This window comes from Dendrobates tinctorius, unplaced genomic scaffold (genome assembly GCF_039654945.1).
Source record: "Dendrobates tinctorius isolate UK_male_01 unplaced genomic scaffold, ASM3965494v1 ptg000039l, whole genome shotgun sequence".
Lineage (NCBI taxonomy): Eukaryota > Metazoa > Chordata > Amphibia > Anura > Dendrobatidae > Dendrobates > Dendrobates tinctorius.
This window is the reverse complement of record NW_027361707.1, coordinates 41,381,354-41,403,467: the sequence shown is the minus strand read 5'-3', so window position 1 is coordinate 41,403,467 and position 22,114 is coordinate 41,381,354.

Here is a 22,114-nt window from a genome sequence, read left to right as displayed (position 1 = left end):
CCCTCACTCCCTGTACTCTGTCCACATACATTTTTCACATCGCTACTCATACTGTTTCCGCATGAATTCCCCGTTCGCTCCCCATACTGTCTGCACCCATCCCCACTCACAATACTGTGTCTGCACCTATCCCCCATACTGTTTCCTCGTACATGCCCTCCATTCCCCAGTACTGTTTCCTCATATATGCCCCCATTCCCCAGTACTGTTTCCTCATACATGCCCCCCATTCCCCCTACTCTTTCCTCATTCCCACCTCAATTCTCCCCACACACAATTAATCCCCCCATCCCCACTCCAAATCTCACCACACACAATTAATCCCCCCATCTCCAATCCAATTCTTCCCACACAATAAATCCCTCCATCTCCACTCCAATTCTCCCCACACACAATAAATCCACCCCTCCCCCGCAATTAATCTTCATCATCCTCGGCTTCACTGGAACACTTACCACCAATATGCGTCTCTCTCACATGACATGATCACGCTGCTGTCGTCGCTCTGACCCAGCGGTCAGAGCTTCAGTTGTACTCACGTCAATTGTACTCACAGCCGGCACAGAGAACAGCAGGCTCTCAGTCCGGGGGGGCATATGCCCCGGCTGCCCCCCTTCGGACCACTGGAGGGCCCCCTCACCCCCCGGAGCCCCATAGCAGTGGCGGAAAGATGTCCACAGAAGGGGTCCTTTGGATGACAGTCCATCTTCTGGTGGGCAGCGGTCGGTCTCCAGTACCTTCCGCTGAGCCTCTAGTCCATAAATTGATGTAGCTGTCAGAGTCCAATGTGAACTAGCCAGGATAAACTGGCAAGGTAGGCCGCAAATGTCTGTCCAGTACTCGGCGTTCTCTATGTGGCACGTGTGCTGTACTCATGGTCACGAAGCGCACAGCACCTTACTCTCTGGCAGTTACTGGGCACACGGCACCTCACTCTCTCAGGCTCCCATTGGTGGTGGTGGGAGTGGACGGATGCAGCCGCCCTGTGCCACTCTGGTGCTCAACAGATGGAGAACACTGCTCAGCCTGCTGCACACCGCTTGTTCTTCCCAAGACAGACTGTTTCCACACGCGTTTCTGCTTCACCATGCCCCCTGCTTCAAGGTCACCCGCTCTGTCCGGCTCGCTATTCTATCCCCCGGACAACCTGGAAGGCAGCCTCAACATCTCCAGACCCAGCGTGGTACAGGTACCTACCCACAGCCCGGTCTTCCTCCTTACATGGACATGGAGGACAGAATAGCTGATTTTCTAAATATATCTGTTTCCAGGATATGCATCAGCTGGATCCATGCACAGCTGCATGGATATGACATTATACACCTTATGGTTATGAGACATTATCATTACTATCTTGGAAAGACTGGATGTCTGTACTCCTGACACGATGGATATCGGCCATTCTTACACTTCTCATATACCAACTCGGTCGGGTATCGTTTTTTTTTATTGCCCATGAAAACAGGACCTATGGACATGGCAGACTAACCTCGAGGACCACGCCCTGACTGAACTCATCCTTATGCAGCTCGTAAATAATTGTAAAACCTCAGGGCCACGGTGACCAGTATACATCTCCAGTGTGATACACTGACCTGATAAGACAGTGGAATCGGACTTTCTGGACATACTGACCTTTAACTAAGACCAAGTGTGGCATGCTCGGGTCTAAGGAAACACTCAACCTGCTCCCTTGCGCCTCCTTTCAGAAATTATCTCATCTTCCTCATTTGTGTAGTAGTGGATATGCGCAGTCTGGGGTGCATGTGTGGTACCCATGGTAACAGTGTGTGAGTATATTTTTACCCCCCATCCTGCAGGGGGCGATTTTCACTCTCCGCTTAGTCCATGGGTCTGGATACCAGAATAGAGGCACTGAAGTCAGTGCATGCATCTAACATACCAACGAATTAGGAACCTTTATATATGTGGAGGGTAGTTACTATAGCAATATACCTATTTCAGAGGTGTATCTGGGTTTTCTGGCACCTGGGGCAAGAATTTGGTTCGGCGCCCCCCCACCCCACACACATGCAATTTGCACACTTAGTCATGTACCCACGAGCTGCTCTTCCTAATCCTTTCAATGTTCAGTAAAAAACTGAAAAAAACAGGAAGAGGAGCTCATTGTCACAGGATTATAAGTATGAAAATAGCATATGAGTGAAGTATCCATGTGATGACTACTGGAACCTGACATTGTAGGCTTCTGAATTCTCACAATGAATGCACTGCACTCATTTAGGATTCTCCCTTGCTGATGTACAGTCATGTTAGCACAAGTATGTGATTTATATACTTCTGTCCACATTCTGACTTGACGTGCCCAGCCTCGCTCTGTTCATTTTCATTGAGTGAGGCCACACATGTCTAGTCAGCACGTGACCGCATGTACGTAAATCACCGGCACAAGAGAATCCTAACAGCGTTCAGTGCACACTGTGAGAATTCAGAAGTCTGCAGTCACAAAGAATGACTGCAGACTCAGCAAAAAACTGGACAACCCCTTTAATGCTCCTAACATAAATAAAAGCATGAGAATAAGTCAGTATCACCAGTAACATTTACATCCAGGTAGCTTATAGATGACGTCGTCGCTGGAGTCGTTCTCCTTTTCTTCATCTTGTCCAGTCCCCATGATGAGTTTTCTCATCCACATCTTGTCTCTGCAGACTTCCATCTTCTCCGGTCTTCTGCTCCAACTCTCGACACGATGCCCTTAACGATAGAAGTGTCATTATAATGCTCCTAAATAAAAATATCTGCAATATTCAGTTGCCTCACACTATTCCCCTCCCTCCTCATACTGTCTCCTCTAACATCCCACCTGTTCACCATACTGTCTCCTCATATATTTACCCCCTCACTCTCTATACTGTCTGCTCACACATAGCCCTGACTCCCCATACTGTCTGCACACATCCCATCACCCTCACTCCCCATACTGTGTCCAAATACATTTTTCCCATCGCTACTCGTTCTGTGTCCACATACATTTACCCGTTCGCTCCCCATACTGTCTGCACCCATCCCCATTCACTATACTGTGTCTGCACCCATCCCCCATACTGTTTCCTCATACATGCCCTCATACATACATACTCTTCATTTTGTGTCCTCAAATCTCCCCACACACATTAAATCCCCCCTCCAAATCCCCCACACATTAAATCCCCCATCCTCACTCCAAATCCCCACACACATTAAATCCCCCCATCCCCACTCCAAATCTCCCCACGCATTAAATCCTCCCATCCCCACTCCAAATCCCTCACACACATTAAATAACCCCCTATCCCCATGCCAAATCCCCACAAATTAAGTATCCCCCATCCCCACTCAATAACCCCCCCGTCCCTACTCCAAATCTCCCCACACATTATGTACCCCCCACTCCAAATCCCCGTCTGTACAGACGCCAGTACAATTGCTCTCTGGGAGCTGGCATACCCAGCTTCTCTGTGTTGGCTGTCAGCTTGACAGCCAGCGCAGAGAACTGCAGACTACCAGTCCGGGGGGTGGCAGAATGCAGCCGCCAGGGGAGACACTGCGGACCGCCGCATTAGGTGGCCCGACTGTGCCCCCCTGCCGGCTGCGCCCAGGGCAAATGCCCCAGCTACCCAATGGGTGGATTCTCCAGTTAAGTACCAATGGGATTCTGGGAATTATACTTAATCGGATAACCCCCCCTCTTGGGATCTTGTGATCACCATACACGACCCATTGACAATGGTTTACCCTTATAGGTAGAATTACCCTGTGTTCGCTACTATTTTCCATTAGTGCAATCATTGGTTTGGATTGGAGCCTGACCAAATATTGAGTTTTATTTACTGAACATACATTTCAGTAGGCCAACATTTCGGATGTTAAAATCTTTTTTCAAGCTGGTGTTATAAAGTATTCTAATTTACTAAGATAATGACTTTTGGGTTTTCAATGACTGTAAGTCACAGTCATCAACAGAAATAAACACTTGAAATAGATCACTCTGTTTGTAATGACTCTGTATAATATATGAGTTTCACTTTTTGTATTGAAGAGCTGGAATAAATTAACTTTTTGATGATATTTGATCCTCATGGAGGAGCTGAGTTGGCTCATTCCTCACAAAAGTTAAAAAAGCGCAAATATCCAGACTGGAGAATGAACAGGGCATACAATATAATTTCTAAGAGAAGTCGCACTGATTTACTCACTCCCACTTTGAATAAACTAATTGATAGTCAATTCCAACATAAACCATTTGTGTGTTTTCAGTACATTCCTCAGTTCTATAGGATTAAAGATATTATCAAAAAATATTTTCCTGTCCTCCATGAGGATCAAACCTTGGGCACGATTTTACAATCTGGTTGCAACGTAGTTGCCAGAAGAGCGCCTACAATTGGTAATGTTGTTTCTCCTAGTATGTATGTCTCAGGACCTAAAAGAGAAACTTGGATCAGCTGCAAAGGCTTTTTTAAATGTGGCAGAATGGGTTGCAAAACATGTAGCCAGTCAGCTAACATTAAAACATTTAACAATTACAATAACACAAAAAAATTAATTTAAACAATGTTATTAATTGCAATTCTAATCGTATGATCTACAAAACTGATTGTACTTTATGTCATAAATCATACAAAGGATGTACTAGTCGCAAACTGAAGAAGCGGATTTCGGAACATTTAAATGATATATCTGATGTTACTAATAGTGTTGAGCATTCCGATACTGCAAATATCGGGTATTGGCCGATATTCGCTGTATCGGAATTCCGATACCGAGTACCGATATTTTTTCAATATCGGATACCGGAATCGGAAGTCCCCATAATGCAATGAGCCACTGTTGTGGCTGTGATTGGCTGCTGAAATGATGTCATCATGATGCGCGGTCTGTGCGCATCATGATGTGCGGTCTGTGCCGACTGCGGGAGGCCTGTACCGACTGCGGGGGGCCTGTACAGGCCTGCCGGGGGCCTGTGCCGGCTGTCGGGGGTGTGTACGGGCCTGCCGGGGGCTTCTGCCAGCTGCCGGGGGTCTGTACAGGCCTGCCAGGGGCTTGTGCCAGCTGTCGGGGGTCTGTACGGGCCTGCCGGGGGCCGGGGGTCTGTACGGGCCTGCCGGGGGCTTGTGCCGGCTGCCGGGGGTCAGTGCGGGCCTGCCGGGGGCTTGTGCCGGCTGCTGGGGGTCTGTGCGGGCCTGCCGGGGGCTTGTGCCAGCTGACGGGGTCTGTACGGGCCTGCCGGGTGCCTGTGCCGGCTGCCGGGGGTCTGTGCGGGCCTGCCGAGGGTCTTGTGTGTGTGCAGGCATCGTCCGATGGGACTACAAGTCCCATCGGGCGATGCCTGCTACAATGACAGTGATTGACACATTAGCCAATGACGGGACAGTAGTAGTCCCATCATCCGGCTAATGTGTTGAATGTAAAAAAATATATATATATATACTGTATATACATACTACATACATACTACATATATACTACATTCATACTACATACATAAGACAGCTGACTCCCTCTATCCCTGCTGGTGATTTTCTTCCTGCCTCTTGAGGTCTTAGTTTCCTGTTCAGTCCCTGCATGTTCAGCTAAGTGTTCATTTGCTATTCTGTTTACATTTGATCTGGTTTTGTCTATCTCAGTTTTGTGTGGCCAGCCAGCTCCGGCTGGGCCTGTGCTGAATCATCATCCATATGTTACTGCTTGTGCCAATTTGTTTTTGTCCCTTATTAGATTGGCCTCTTTTTGCTCTGCTTTCAGAATATACCAGAGTGCTGATATAGTGGCGAAGACGTGCGACTTCAGTATTTTTTGCATCAGACGTGTTGGACTTTTTTGCAGGGTTTTCTGCGTGATTGCAGACAGTGTCTTTCCTTTCCTGTCCTATCTAGTCAGTGTGGGCCCCATCATTTGCTCAGTCTATTTTGTTGCCTGCGTTTGTGTTTTCATCTTGTCTCACCAACATTATATGTTTGGGGGCTATCTATTACTTTGGGGTCTGCTCTGGGGCAGTTTAGATTTCCCCTTTCTTGCTTTAGGCTTAGATAGCTCTCCGGCTGTGCCGAGGCATCTAGGATCATTGTAGGCCCGCTCCATGGCTACTGCTAGTTGTGTGGAGAGGATCAGGGGTCTGCAATCCGCTTAGTTACCAACCTCTCTGGTTCTCTGTGGCTTAGCTTGGCTTGCTTTCCTCCTCGGTGACCCAATCATAACTGTGTATGTATGGAAAAATGAAAATCTCCGTCTATTTTTTTACGGGGTCACACAGAGCTAGCATGTATTTGTTCGTGATACTAGCCGGTACACGGTAGTGTGAGGCGCGTACAGCTCTATACGGTGTATGCATGGAAAAATGAAAATCTCCGTCTATTTTTTTACGGAGTCACACACAGATGGCATGTATTTGTCCGTGATACCAGCCGGTACACGGTAGTGTGTCTGAGGAGCATACAGCTCTATATGGTGTACAGTTGTGGCCAAAAGTATGGACACCCCTGCAATTCTGTCAGATAATACTCAGTTTCTTCCTGAAAATGATTGCAAACACAAATTCTTTGGTATTATTATCTTCATTTAATTTGTCTTAAATGAAAAAACACAAAAAGAATTGTCCTAAAGCCAAATTGGATATAATTCCACACTTGCAGCCAGTTGACATGGATTAAAGTTGACTCAACCTCTGTCCTGTGTCCTTGTGTGTACCACATTGAGCATGGAGAAAAGAAAGAAGACCAAAGAACTGTCTGAGAACTCGAGACACCAAATTGTGAGGAAGCATGAGCAATCTCAAGGCTACAAGTCCATCTCCAAAGACCTGAATGTTCCTGTGTCTACCGTGCGCAGTTTCATTAAGACGTTTAAAGCCCATGGCACTGTGGCTAACCTCCCTAGATGTGGATGGAAAAGAAAAATTGACAAGAGATTTCAACGCAAGATTGTGCGGATGTTGGATAAAGAACCTTGACTAGCATCCAAACAAGTTCAAGCTGCCCTGCAGTCCGAGGGTACAACAGTGTCAACCCGTACTATCCGTCGGCGTCTGAATGAAAAGGGACTGTATGGTAGGAGACCCAGGAAGACCCAACATCTTACCCCGAGACATAAAAAAGCCAGGCTGGAGTTTGCCAAAACTTACCTGAAAAAACCTAAAATGTTTTGGAAGAATGTTCTCTGGTCAGATGAGACAAAAGTAGAGCTTTTTGGGCAAAGGCATCAACATAGAGTTTACAGGAGAAAAAAAGAGGCATTCAAAGAAAAGAACACGGTCCCTACAGTCAAACATGGCGGAGGTTCCCTGATGTTTTAGGGTTGCTTTGCTGCCTCTGGCACTGGACTGCTTGTCCGTGTGCATGGCATTATGAAGTCTGAAGACTACCAACAAATTTTGCAGCATAATGTAGGGCCCAGTGTGAGAAAGCTGGGTCTCCCTCAGAGGTCATGGGTCTTCCAGCAGGACAATGACCCAAAACACACTTCAAAAAGCACTAGAAAATGGTTTGAGAGAAAGCACTGGAGACTTCTAAGGTGGCCAGCAATGAGTCCAGACCTGAATCCCATAGAACACCTGAGGAGAGATCTAAAAATGGCAGTTTGGAGAAAGCACCCTTCAAATATCAGGGACCTGGAGCAGTCTTGTCTAAAATTCCAGCAGAGCATTGTAAAAAACTCATTGATAGTTACCAGAAGCGGTTGGTCGCAGTTATTTTGGCTAAAGGTTGTGCAACCAAGTAATAGGCTGAGGGTGCCAATACTTTTGTCTGGCCCATTTTTGGAGTTTTGTGTGAAATGATCAATATTTTGCTTTTTGCTTCATTCTCTTTTGTGTTTTTTCATTTAAGACAAATTAAATGAAGATAATAATACCAAAGAATTTGTATTTGCAATCAATTTCAGGAAGAAACTGAGTATTATCTGACAGAATTGCAGGGGTGTCAATACTTTTGGCCACAACTGTATGTATGGAAAAATGAAAATCTATGTCTATTTTTTCCCGTAGTCACACACATATGCTGTCTCAGTATGGATTTTACCGTACTCTAAACAGCAGATATACGGTACTGTATCAGAAGCGCACAGCTCTATACAGTGTATGTACAGAAAAATGGAAATGTCCATATATATATTTACGGACTCACACACAAGCTGTCTCTGTATAGATTTGACCTTAATCCAAACAGCAGATATATGATACTGTTTGAGAAACGGACAGCTCTATACGGTGTATGGAAAAATGGAAATGTCCGTATATGTATTTACGGACTCACACACACGCTGTCTCTGTATAGATTTGACCGTAATCCGAACAGCAGATATACGATACTGTTTGAGAAGCGGACAGCTCTGTACGGTGTATGGAAAAATGGAAATGTCCGTACATGTAATTCCGGAGTATCACAAACACACACTATCTCTGTATAGATTTGACCATAATCCAAACAGCAGATATACAATACTGTTTGAGAAGCGGACAGCTCTATATGGTGTATGTATGGAAAATTTTAAATCTCCGTCTATTTTTTTCCGGAGTCACACACACACGCTCTCTCTGTATAGATTTGACCGTAATCCGAACGGCAGATATACGATACTGTTTGAGAGGCGGACAGCTCTATATGATGTATGGAAAAATGGAATTGTTTGTATATTTATTTACGGACTCACACACACACGCTGTCACTGTATAGATTTGCCCGTAATCCAAACAGCAGATATACAATACTGTTTGTGTTACGGCTGCTGTTGCAGGGAGGAGACGTAGGGGCAACCCGGAAGTGGACCCTCTGGATCATGGCTCCAGAGCCTCTGAGGGCGAGCACCCAGGTGAGGCCACCCCCTATACAGTGAGTGTTAGGGGCAGGCCCCCAGAGGATAGAGCCACGACGGCCGGAACCAAAGGGATGACTGGGGCTAATGGCTGGAAAGGAGGCACAGACGTATGCGAACTGTTAGGCACAGGGGGACACAGAGAACATGGAGAATGGCAGAGTGCAGGACCAGAGCACAGAGGGTGGCAATGGCTGGAGACTGCAATAAAGAGAAAGCACCGGCAGACAAACAGACAGTATGAGGACCAGACAAGTAGACGGAAGGAGCAGGACAGGGAAGATACTGGAACGAAGGAGGGCAAGGAATGACAGAAGGTGCAGGGGAAGAGCTACCAGAGGTAGCGCAGAAAAAGGCAGAGGAACGAGGGGGCCTGAGACACAGAGAACGCTGCAAAGAAGACAGCGTCACCGCAATCGTTAGACGGGGGTCTTACCTATCCAGACGCCGAGTATAAGTAGCCGATGGGCGCCGCCATGTTGGGGGTGGGACCAGCGCGTCACTCTTCCCAGGAGCCTGCCTGCCAGGAGAGAGAGAGTGAGCAGGCGCCAGATGCTGAGGGACCCGGCAGCTGGGCGCGGGGACGTGCCGGGGAGCAGGAGCGCGCCTGGAGGTGCGCGCACAGGTAGGGACCGTGACAGTACCCCCCCTTTACTCCCCCTCCTCCTATCGCTGGTGAGAAATCGTTTCATAATGCGAGGAGCATTAATATTCTCCCGGGGTTCCCATGATCTCTCCTTGGGACCGAAACCTTTCCAATCAATGAAAAACAGAATTCTTCCTCTAACCGTCTTCATAACAAATATATCCCGCACCTCAAAGATGATATCCGAGCTACAAGGTTGGGAAGTTTGAGAAGACGCTGAGTGAAAGTGGTTAAATACTGCAGGTTTGAGGAGAGCTACATGAAAGGTATTGGGAATTTTTAGTGAGGCGGGCAATCTCAACTTGTAGGCCACGTCGTTGATGCGACTCAAGACCTCAAAGGGACCAATGTAACGTGGACCTAACTTATAGGAGGGAATCTTTAACCTGATATACTGAGAGGATAACCAAACCCTATCTCCTGGGTGATATGGTGGAGCATCTAACCATTTTTTGTCGGCATACCTCTTCATCCTGAGGCTAGCTCTCACAAGGGCTTCTTTGGTCTCCCTCCAAATCTGAGAGAAGTCCACAGACAAGGAGTCCGCTGCCGGTACTCCCGAGGTAGGCGAAACAGGAAGGGGAATGCAGGGGTGTTGCCCAAAAACCACAAAAAAGGGAGATTTAGAGGAGGCCTCACTTGGATGGTTGTTATAGGCAAATTCTGCCCAAGGAAGAAGAGAGACCCAGTCATCTTGATGAGCATTGGAAAAATGCCGAAGGTAGGATGTCAGAGCCTGGTTGACTTGCACGACTTGACCATTAGACTGGGGGTGGTAGGCTGAGGAAAAATCCAAAGTTATCTTCAACAATCCGCCGAGGACTCGCCAAAAACGGGAGGTAAACTGGACCCCTCGATTCGAGACAATATGCTGAGGAAAGCCATGGAGGCGAAAGACATGGAGCAGGAAGATCTTCGCCAATTCGGGAGCAGTAGGCAAACTAGGCAGTGGAATGAAGTGGGCCATTTTGGAAAATCGATCCACGACCACCAATATAACCGTACATCTTGAAGAAGGAGGCAAATCGGTGACAAAGTCTATAGCAATATGAGTCCACGGATTTGCAGGCACGGGTAACGGATGTAAGAGTCCAGCAGGAAATTGTCGAGGAACTTTGTTCCGGGCACAAGAAGGGCAGGAGGCGATGAAATCCTGGACATCTCTGTGAAGCGAAGGCCACCAATAATGACGGGAGATGAGTGAGAGAGTCTTTTTAACCCCTGCATGTCCAGAAAGCTTCGATGAGTGGCTCCAACGTAGAACCTTCAGTCTATCTCCACTCCAAACAAAGGTTTTACCAGAAGGTGGGGACACCAGGCTTACGGGGGCCACGGTAAGGATTTTGGCAGGGTCGATGAGATGTGCTGGACCCTGCTCCTTATCTACTGACAAGAATGATCGTGATAGGGCATCAGCCTTGATGTTCTTATCCCTGGGTCGGAAGTGGAGTTCGAGTCAAAACATTCAAAAAACAATGACCATCTGGCCTGCCGTGGGTTGAGCCTCAGAGTGGACTGAATGTAGGTCAAATTCTTATGATCCGTGAAAATGATGAATGGATGGACGGCTCCCTCGAGAAGATGGCGCCACTCTTCGAGAGCCATTTTTATGGCCAAGAGTTCTCTATCTCCAATGACATAGTTACATTCAGGAGCGGAGAAGGCCTTAGAAAAGAATCCGCAGGTAAGAGCACGGCCAGAGGGGGATTTTTACAGAAGAACTGCTCCTGCTCCCACCGAGGATGCATCAACCTCTAGAAAGAATGACCTGCTGGTATCCGGGCGATGGAGCATAGGAGACTTCACAAATTCTTGTTTCAGGGCTTTAAAGGCAGCCTCCGCATCAGAGGGCCAATGATTGGGATCGGCTCCTTTGCGGACGAGAGCTGAAATTGGCTTAGTCAAAGAAGAGAAGTGGGGGATAAATTGCCTATAATAATTGGCAAAACCCAAAAAACGCTGAATTGCCTTTACTCCGAGGGGACGTGGTCAATTGAGAACTGCTGAGATGTTCTCAGCGTCCATCTCTAACCCTGAGCTCGAAACGATGTAACCAAGAAAAGGCAATGAAGTTTGCTCAAAGAGGCACTTCTCCAACTTGGCAAAAAGGTGGTTCTCTCTGAGACTTTGGAGAACTTGGCGAACGTCTCGGCGATGTGTAGCCAGATTGGGGGAGAAGACTAAGATGTCGTCGAGGTAGACTACGACAAAGGAATAGAAGAGATCTCGAAAGACGTCATTAACGAGTTCCAGGAACACTGCAGGTACGTTGTAGAGACCAAACGGCATAACCAAATACTCGTAGTGCCGTCTCGCGTGTTGAACACAGTCTTCCACTCGTCCCCAGAGCGTATGCGAACAAGATTGTAGGCTCCTCGCAGGTCGAGCTTGGTAAGCACACTAGCTCCCTTCAGGCGATCAAAGAGCTCCGAGATGAGTGGCAGTGGGTATTTGTTCTTTACCGTGATGCGATTCAGGCCACGATAGACGATGCATGGGCGCAGCGACCCATCCTTCTTCTTTACGAAAAAGAAGCCTGCTCCTGCAGGGGACGAAGACTTCCGAATGAAGCCTCTGGCCAAGTTGTTTTGAATGTATTTTGACATGGCTTGGATCTCTGCCAAGGAGAGGGGATAAATCCTTCCATGAGGAGGAGTGGTGCCTGGGATGAGCTCAATGGGGCAGTCGTAGGGACGGTGCGGAGGAATAGTCTCAGCTAGAGTTGAGCGACTTTTGTTTTTTTAGGGTCGCGTTTCGTTTCGTGAAACCCGACTTTTCCAAAAGTCGGGTCGAGCAAGATCGTCCGATTATAGGGAAAAGTCGGGGTCGTCCCGAAACACGAAACCCAATGTAAGTCAATGGGGAATAAAAGTCGGCAGTGAGAGGAGGACAGGAAACACACCTACAGTGCCCATTTGAATGCCAAAAGCATCAATTCTTCTTACTTAAGCTTGTCAACCTTAATTAACTTCATAATACAAGTTACGCACTGAAAAATGGGGGTTATTTGGCTAAAGTTGTGGGGGGGAGGGCTGGCTGCAGGTTTTCATGTGCCCTGGGCGAAAGAGCGCCCCTTTAACACATACCACAACTCATCATGCTCCGATACGGCAGAGAAATAGCGGTATAGTACAATGAAAAATACCTCACTTTTTACATCTCATGACGAGGCCCATCTATTTCTCCATACAAAATCATTGGTCCCATATAATGTTTGAAACAGTATATGATGAGCTCCACATAATGCTACAGTATATGTTGGTCCCCATGGATGAAGCTCCACTGTCTTATGGGCCCAAATAATGCTCCAAACATAATGGGCCCCATTTCTAATGCTCTAGTGTATAATGGGCCCTGTAAATGCTGCTCCAGTGTCTGATGTCCACCTTTGGAATGTTCCAGTTTATGGTGGGCCCCATCTATCATTCTCCAGAGTATAGTGCTCCCCAAAAATTGCTGTCCCAACATTGAAAACAATCAAATAAGTCTCGCTAGGGAATCCCTGTACTTGTCTGGACTCCTCGTCGTCCCCATCTTCCATCTCACTGCACAGTATTTCAACTTTGCAAGTGCTGTGATCCTGAGCAAGCAGGGGGGGCCCACTCGTTGGCGACGGCACTGGCACAGGGCCCCTGATAGTACGGTGGTGTGTCTGATGGCGGGTGGGCCGAACCTGCACTTTCATCTGCAGCTTCCTCTTTGTCACCGTGTAAGATGGAACTGTATATGGGAAGGGTAACCTGAGTTTCATCAGGGTCAGATTCAGGTCGTGTAGCGTGCGAGGGGAATGTAGTGGTCTGGGTCAATGTACCAGCAGATTCATCGAGCAGTGGCTGGGCATCAGTGCACTTGTGTCGCCCCCAGGAGTACGGTCGCCACAGTGGCATTACCTTCTTCCTAGGGAGTGTGATGTCATGCTTGGGAGCAACGAACGATCTCTCTAGCAGGTTAACTGATTGGGTGGCGTTATTCCCACGAGTCATGACCCTCCAAACAGCGTTCATGAAGGCAAAGTGTTTGTTTTACGTGGGCAGTATGGTTGCAAAGCTGAACCTTAAAGGAATGTCCAGAAGGGCACCACCAGGAGTGGAGCCTACGGTTAAATTCGACTCCACCTGGGAAACCTCAACCATGCCAGCTACAGAACAGATGCACACATTGCAAGCTTAATTCCATTAACGAACGAGACTCCGTCATGCCCCGCGGTCCGAGTCCGGCTTACTAGAGGGACACGTGAGGCTCTGGCACATGAGATTGGCCAATAACTGGTGTGTCATGCCCTTACATGTCCGTGGCTGCATGTGCGCTACACTGAAAAGGCCAGCGTTTGTCGCTTACAGGTGCAGATAACCCGCTGAACAACGTTAGTGATGGGGATCACTGATTACAATTATTACCCGCGAACAATGATTTCCCAGTAAGTGCAGGTCAACCGCAGTTCCGGAATTAGGCCTAACCGTCATTCCTGAAAAAATGAAAAACTTACGTGTGCAAACCACAGGTGCTGTAGCTTGCTTAACAGCTCGCCAGCCGTTCTCACGCCCAGTATGGATTACATGTGATTGCACAAAGGTGAGAAAGGGTACCGTATCCCCAGATAACATGTATGGATAGCGTACACATTCAAAATATATGTCTATACATCAGGAGGCAGGCTCAGATGGTGTTAGGCCCAGTATGGATTGCACGTGATTGCACAAAGGTTAGAAAGGGTACCGTATCCCCAGATAACATGTATGGATAGCGTACACATTCAAAATATATGTCTATACATCAGGAGGCAGGAAGACGGTGTTAGGCCCAGTATGGATTGCACGTGATTGCACAAAGGTTAGAAAGGGTACTGTTTCCCCGGATAACATGTATGGATAGCGTACACATTCAAAATATATGTCTATACATCAGGAGGCAGGCTCAGACGGTGTTAGGCCCAGTATGGATTGCACGTGATTGCACAAAGGTTAAAAAGGGTACCGTATCCCCAGATAACATGTATGGATAGCGTACACATTCAAAATATATGTCTATACATCAGGAGGCAGGAAGACGGTGTTAGGCCCAGTATGGATTGCACGTGATTGCACAAAGGTTAGAAAGGGTACCGTTTCCCCGGATAACATGTATGGATAGCGTACACATTCAAAATATATGTCTATACATCAGGAGGCAGGCTCAGACGGTGTTAGGCCCAGTATGGATTGCACGTGATTGCACAAAGGTTAGAAAGGGTACCGTATCCCCAGATAACATGTATGGATAGCGTACACATTCAAAATATATGTCTATACATTAGGAGGCAGGAAGACGGTGTTAGGCCCAGTATGGATTGCACGTGATTGCACAAAGGTTAGAAAGGGTACCGTTTCCCCGGATAACATGTATGGATAGCGTACACATTCAAAATATGTCTATACATCAGGAGGCAGGCTCAGACGGTGTTAGGCCCAGTATGGATTGCACGTGATTGCACAAAGGTTAGAAAGGGTACCGTATCCCCAGATAACATGTATGCATAGCGTACACATTCAAAATATATGTCTATACATCAGGAGGCAGGCTCAGACGGTGTCAGGCACAGTATGGATTTGACGGCCCAGACTACATAGCGGAGGAGCAGGGAGAGGTAAAGATTGCAAATGCTGGGGCCCTGCCCAAGCAAGGGGGGCCCACTCGTGGGCGTCGGTACTGGCACTGGGCCCCTCATAGTACAGCGGTGTGTCTGACGGCGGGTGTGCACCACCACCGTCAGAGACACTTGATTGCACTATGAAGGACCCTGTGCCAGTGCCCGCGCCCAAGAGTCGGCCTACCCACCTGTCCAGGGCAACGGCACTCGCACGGTGTCGTGCGCTAGGTGGTGACCCCGGCCATGGGGGGGGAGGCAGCACAGTTAGGGAGTTTTAGAAAGTGGCATATGTTGATGTTGGACATTCAGCTGATGCAAAAGGTGAAATAGGTCAAGTCCCAGGAAGAGGTGGACCAAAGCAAGCCATTTTTCTGTCACCCTATGTGTCATCAGGGGAAGGTGGGACAAAATCCTTGGAAACCCATGCGTGGTTCATTTTAATGAAGGTTAGATCATCCACATTTTGGGTTGACAGACGGGTCCTTTTTTCTGTCAGGATTGATCCAGCTGCACTGAAGACTCTTTCCGATAGCACACTTGCAGCTGGGCAAGCGAGCTCCTGTAAGGCATATTGTGCCAATTCAGGCCAGGTGTCCAGTTTAGCGGCCCAATAGTCAAAGGGGAATGACCTGTGTGGGAGAACATCGATATGGGAGGAAAAGTAGTTTGTAACCATAGTTGACAACTGCTGTCTCCTGTCACTTTCCATCGATGCAGTATTACCAGTTGTGTGAGCGGTACTTGAAAAATCAGTCCACAACATTGTCATGAAACCCCTGTCTCCAATGCCACTTCTGCTGTGTGCACCACGAACACCTCTGCCAAGCTGCCCCCGGCCCGTACGGCTCGTGTGAGAACCATCACCGCTGCTGTGTGCTGGGAATGCCTCAAGCAACCGATTTACCAGAGTTGCTTGTTTATTAGCCAATATTAGGTCAAGGTTCTCCTGTGGCATGATGTTTTGTAATTTGCCTTTATAGCGTGGATCCAGGATGCTGGCCAACCAGTAGTCGTCATCGTTCATCATTTTGGCAATGCGTGGGTCCCTTTTTAGGATCTGCAAGGCATAATCTGACATGTGGGCCAATGTTCCCGGTGTCAATGATACACTGCGAGTGCTGGTTGAAGGAGCACTTTCTGGCAAATCCACATCCCTCCAGTCACGCACAAACCCTGTACCAGACCTTGCCACGCCAACATTTTCACTTGCCCCACGAGATGCATCCTCCTCCCCTAAGTAATCATCCCCATCATCATCCTCCTCCTCCTCTTCTTCCTCCACCTCGTCCAGGAGAGGTCCCTGAGCAGACAATGGCTGAATGTCATCAAGGATTCCCTCCTCCTCTTCCTCCTCATCAACATTGGCTGCAGACGCCTGCTCCTTAAGGTGCGTCAAAGTTTGCATGAGCAGACGCATAAGTGGGATGCTCATGCTTAGGATGGCGTCGTCTGCGCTTACCAGCCGTGTGCATTCCTCAAAACACTGAAGGACTTTACAGAGGTCTTTCAGCTTCGACCACTGCACACCTGTCAACTCCATGTCTGCTCTCAAAGTGCCTGGCCGTGTATCCTCCCATAAATGCATTATGGCCTGCCTTTGCTCGCACAGCCGCTCCACCATGTGCCGGGTGGAGTTCCACCTTGTTGCAATGTCGATAATGAGGCGGTGGTTGGGAAGGTGGAGCAATCGCTGCAGCTTCTGCATACGAACGGAGTGTACAGGCGACCGGCGGATGTGCGCGCACAGTCTTCGCACCTTCTGGAGCAGGGCTGTTAACTCCGGATAATTTTTGAGGAAGCACTGCACCACCAGGTTCAAGGTGTGAGCCAAGCAAGGTATATGGCTGAGTTTTGAAAGGGCTATGGCTGCCACAAAATTACGTCCGTTATCACTAACTACCTTGCCTGCCTCAAGATGTACACTGCCCAGCCATGACTCAGTTTGTCGTTTCAAGTACTCGGCCAGCACCTCGGCGGTGTGTCTGTTGCCCAAACACATCATCTGCAACACAGCCTGCTGACACTTTCCACTAGCTGCTCGATAGGGGGACACATCGTGTGCAACAGTGGCAGCTGCAGATGGAGTGCTCGTACGACTGCGTTCTGTGGACGAGCTTTCGCTTCTGGAGGAGGAGGAGGGTCGAACGCCTACAGCCAACTGTTTCCTATACCGTGGGCTAGGCAGCACTGTCCCACCACCGCTGTCCCCTGTGGACCCTGCATCCACCACATTAACCCAGTGCGCAGTGATGGACACGTAACGGCCCTGGCCATGCCGACTGGACCATGCATCAGTTGTGAGGTGCACCTTTCCGCTCACTGACTGCTTGAGTGCATGGACAATGCGGTCTTTCACATGATGGTGGAGGGCTGGGATGGCTTTGCGAGAGAAGAAGTGGCGACTGGGTAGGTCATAGCGTGGTACTGCATAGGCCATGAGTTCGTGGAAAGCTATGCTTTCCACCAACCGAAAGGGCATCATCTCAAACGAGATTAGTTTTGCAATGTGGGCGTTCAAACCCAGTGTACGCGGATGAGAGACTGAGTACTTTCTTGACCTACTCATAGTGTCTGGGAGGGTGAGCTGGACTTGAGAGCTGCATATGGTGGAAGTAGCGGTGGACAGGGCGGACTGAGAGAGGGTTGATGATGGTGATGGAGTTGGTGTTCTTTCTGATGGCCTAGAATCAGTCTTTCGTTGATATAACAGTGGGATTCCCTAACTGCTGTGGCCTTGCAACGACACCTCAACATTTGCTGCTGTGCTAACCGGTGGGCTTACAGTGGGGGAAACAATGTAGCGTTGCTGACTACCTTCGTTGTGATCAGTTGCACATGTGGCACTTGAGGTTTGGTGTTGTGTCCACGCTTGCAAGTGCATGCTGGTTAAATGTCTAAGCATGCAACTGGTATTCAAATTTTTCAGATTTTTCCCTTGGCTAAAGGTCTTTGCGCACTTCTTACAGATAACCTTGGCCTGATCATGAGGATTTTGGTCAAAAAAGTGCCACACTGCACTCTTCCTACTTTGGCAGACATTTTGCGGCCTAGCACGCTGTGATCTTTTGACCCTCTGGACAAGCTGTCCAGCAACTCTTTTGATGTTTGGAACCTGTCTTTGGAGTGCTCCGGGCCTGCCAGATAACAGCTGTTGCGATGTCGATGTCTGCTGTGGATGCTCCTCATCTGAGCTATTGGAAGCAGCACCCTCTTCCCCCAATGGATGCCAATCTGGGTCAACAACTGGGTCATCCATCACCTCCTCTTCTATGTCATGTGCACCTTCCTCTGTGTCACCGTGTATGGTGGTATAGTGTGTGGGAAGGGGCACCTGAGTCTCATCAGGGTCAGAATCTGGCTCTGTACACTGCGAGGACAATGTAGTGCTCTGAGTGAATGTACCAGCAGAATCATCCATCAGCGGCTGTGCATCAGTGCACTCCATGTCAGATTCATCTTGGCCTGGGTAATTCACCATTTGACTTGATAATCCAGGCATGGTATGTGAAAACAGCTCCATGGAGTAATCAGTAGTATGGCCTGCGTCATCCTTCAATCTTGGTTGGGGTGAAGGACACAAGGAAAGGTGTGGTTCATGAACATGAGCCTCCAATGACGACTCAGTGCTTTTACTTTTTACAACTGAAGAAGAGGAGGCGATAGAGCTGGAGGCTGAGTCAGCAATGTAAGACAAAACTTTTTCCTGATGCTCTGGCTTTAAAAGAGGTTTGCCAACTCCTAGAAAACTAAGCGTTCGAGGCCTTATGTAGCCAGACGATGACGCAGGCTCAACACCTCCTGCATTCGGTCCTATTTTGCTCTTGCCACTACCATCAGATCCACCACCAACACCATCATTACCAGCTGCCAACCCCCGCCCAATTCCACGGCCTCTTCCACCAGCCTTCCTCATTTTTGGTAGAAATGTAGACAAAATCCAACAAACTATATAGTAATGTAAAACAAGGTACAAGGTGTCTATAGGACAGGGGAGATTTTGAATTTCTGCAGACACTTGTGGACACTGGACACTTTTGGATTGTGTGAGGCCCAATGATATCTGAGCGCTATGTCACAGGCTCGATGGCACAGCTGTGACAAAAGTGACGAGAGGATAAGGGAGATTTTGAATTTCTGCAGACACTTGTGGACACTGGACACTTTTGGATTGTTTGAGGCCCACTGATATCTGAGCGCTATGTCACAGGCTCGATGGCACAGCTGTGACAAAAGTGAAGAGAGGATAAGGGAGATTTTGAATTTCTGCACACACTTGTGGACACTGGACACTTTTGGATTGTGTGAGGCCCAATGAATATCTGAGCGCTATGTGACAGGCTCGATGGCACAGCTGTGACCAAAGTGACTAGAGGATAAGGGAGATTTTGAATTTCTGCAGACACTTGTGGACACTGGACACTTTTGGATTGTGTGAGGCCCACTGATATCTGAGCGCTATGTCACAGGCTCGATGGCACAGCTGTGACAAAAGTGACGAGAGGATAAGGGAGATTTTGAATTTCTGCACACACTTGTGGACACTGGACACTTTTGGATTGTGTGAGACCCAATGAATATCTGAGCGCTATGTGACAGGCTCGATGGCACAGTTGTGACCAAAGTGACCAGAGGATAAGGGAGATTTTGAATTTCTGCACACACTTGTGGACACTGGACACTTTTGGATTGTGTGAGGCCCAATGAATATCTGAGCGCTATGTGACAGGCTCGATGGCACAGCTGTGACCAAAGTGACTAGAGGATAAGGGAGATTTTGAATTTCTGCACACACTTGTGGACACTGGACACTTTTGGATTGTGTGAGGCCCAATGAATATCTGAGTGCTATGTGACAGGCTCGATGGCACAGCTGTGACCAAAGTGACTAGAGGATAAGGGAGATTTTGAATTTCTGCAGACACTTGTGGACACTGGACACTTTTGGATTGTGTGAGGGCCACTGATATCTGAGCGCTATGTCACAGGCTCGATGGCACAGCTGTGACAAAAGTGACGAGAGGATAAGGGAGATTTTGAATTTCTGCAGACACTTGTGGACACTGGACACTTTTGGATTGTGTGAGGCCCACTGATATCTGAGCGCTATGTGACAGGCTCGATGGCACAGCTGTGACAAAAGTGACTAGAGGATAAGGGAGATTGGATTGCTTTTAAAAAAGCAGTTTGCAGAGCAGTGGGTAAACAGCAATGCCAGCCTGTCAGGAAGCCTTAAAAGGCAGCCCAACAACCAACACCACTGATACACCACAATATAGCCTCCCCTTGCACTGCACACACAGTGACTGGTGTGTTGTGCAGGCCAAATCGCTAGCAGCAGAAGCAGTTTTTTTTTCTTCTCAGCAGGACAAAAAAAAAAATTGGGATTGCTTTTAAAAAAGCAGTTTGCGGAGCAGTGGGTAAACAGCAATGCAGGAATGTCAGGAAGCCTTAGAAGGCAGCCCAACAACGAACACCACTGATACACCACTATATAGCCTCCCCTTGCACTGCACACACAGTGACTGGTGTGTTGTACAGGCCAAATCGCTAGCAGCAGAAGCAGTTTTTTTTTCTTCTCAGCAGGACAAAAAAAAAAATTGGGATTGCTTTTAAAAAAGCAGTTTGCGGAGCAGTGGGTAAACAGCAATGCAGGAATGTCAGGAAGCCTTAGAAGGCAGCCCAACAACGAACACCACTGATACACCACTATATAGCCTCCCCTTGCACTGCACACACAGTGACTGGTGTGTTGTACAGGCCAAATCGCTAGCAGCAGAAGCAGTTTTTTTTTCTTCTCAGCAGGACAAAAAAAAAAATTGGGATTGCTTTTAAAAAAGCAGTTTGCGGAGCAGTGGGTAAACAGCAATGCAGGAATGTCAGGAAGCCTTAGAAGGCAGCCCAACAACCAACACCACTGATGCACCACTATATAGCCTCCCCTTGCACTGCACACACAGTGACTGGTGTGTTGTACAGGCCAAATCGCTAGCAGCAGAAGCAGTTTTTTTTTCTTCTCAGCAGGACAAAAAAAATAAATTGGGATTGCTTTTAAAAAAGCAGTTTGCGGAACAGTGGGTAAACAGCAATGCAGGAATGTCAGGAAGCCTTAGAAGGCAGCCCAACAACCAACACCACTGATAAACCACTATATAGCCTCCCCTTGCACTGCACACACAGTGACTGGTGTGTTGTGCAGGCCAAATCGCTAGCAGCCGAAGCAGTTTTTTTGTCTTCTTCCCTGCCTAACGCTCTCCCTACAGAATCAGCAGCAACCTCTCCCTATACTGAGATCGGCAGAAGTAAGATGGCGGTCGGCGTGCATGCCCTTTTATACCCCCTGTGACGCCCACCAAAGCAAGCCAATCACTTGCATGCCCTTCTGAAAGATGGTGGTGACCCCTGCCTATGTCATCACGTTGCCCACAGTGTCCGTGGATCCTGATTGGCTGAAAAAGAGCGCAAAACAAACTTTTGAAACGCGACTTTGGCGCGTAAGTCGCCGACCTCGTGGCCGACCTCATCCTAGGGTCGGGTTTCGTTTCATGAAATCCGACTTTGCCAAAAGTCGGCGACTTTTGAAATTTTTCGACCCGTTTCGCTTAACACTAGTCTCAGCCTTTCTCTTGTCAAAGATATCCAAAAAGGCACTGTAAGCCGACAGCAATCCGGAGGGAACAGGAGAAAAACGGGGGTACCTACGGGACGCACCGACAGCAGACACTGAGCCCAGCAAGACTCCCCCCAGCGCAAGACGTTGCCGTAATGCCAATCTAAGGTGGGCTCATGGAGCCGCAGCCAAGGAAGACCGAGTAGGATAGGATGGGAGATACCTACTAAGACATAAAACGTAATCCTCTCCTTGTGGAGAGCCCCTACTTGCAACTCCACCCCTTGGGTGACAAGAGTAACCATCTCTTGCAGGGGTCGACCATCTACGGATGCGAGAACTTGGGGATTTTCCTAAGTCCTCACAGGAACAGAAAATTTGTTAACTTCCTCAAGCCTAATAAAATTTCCAGCGGCGCCCGAAT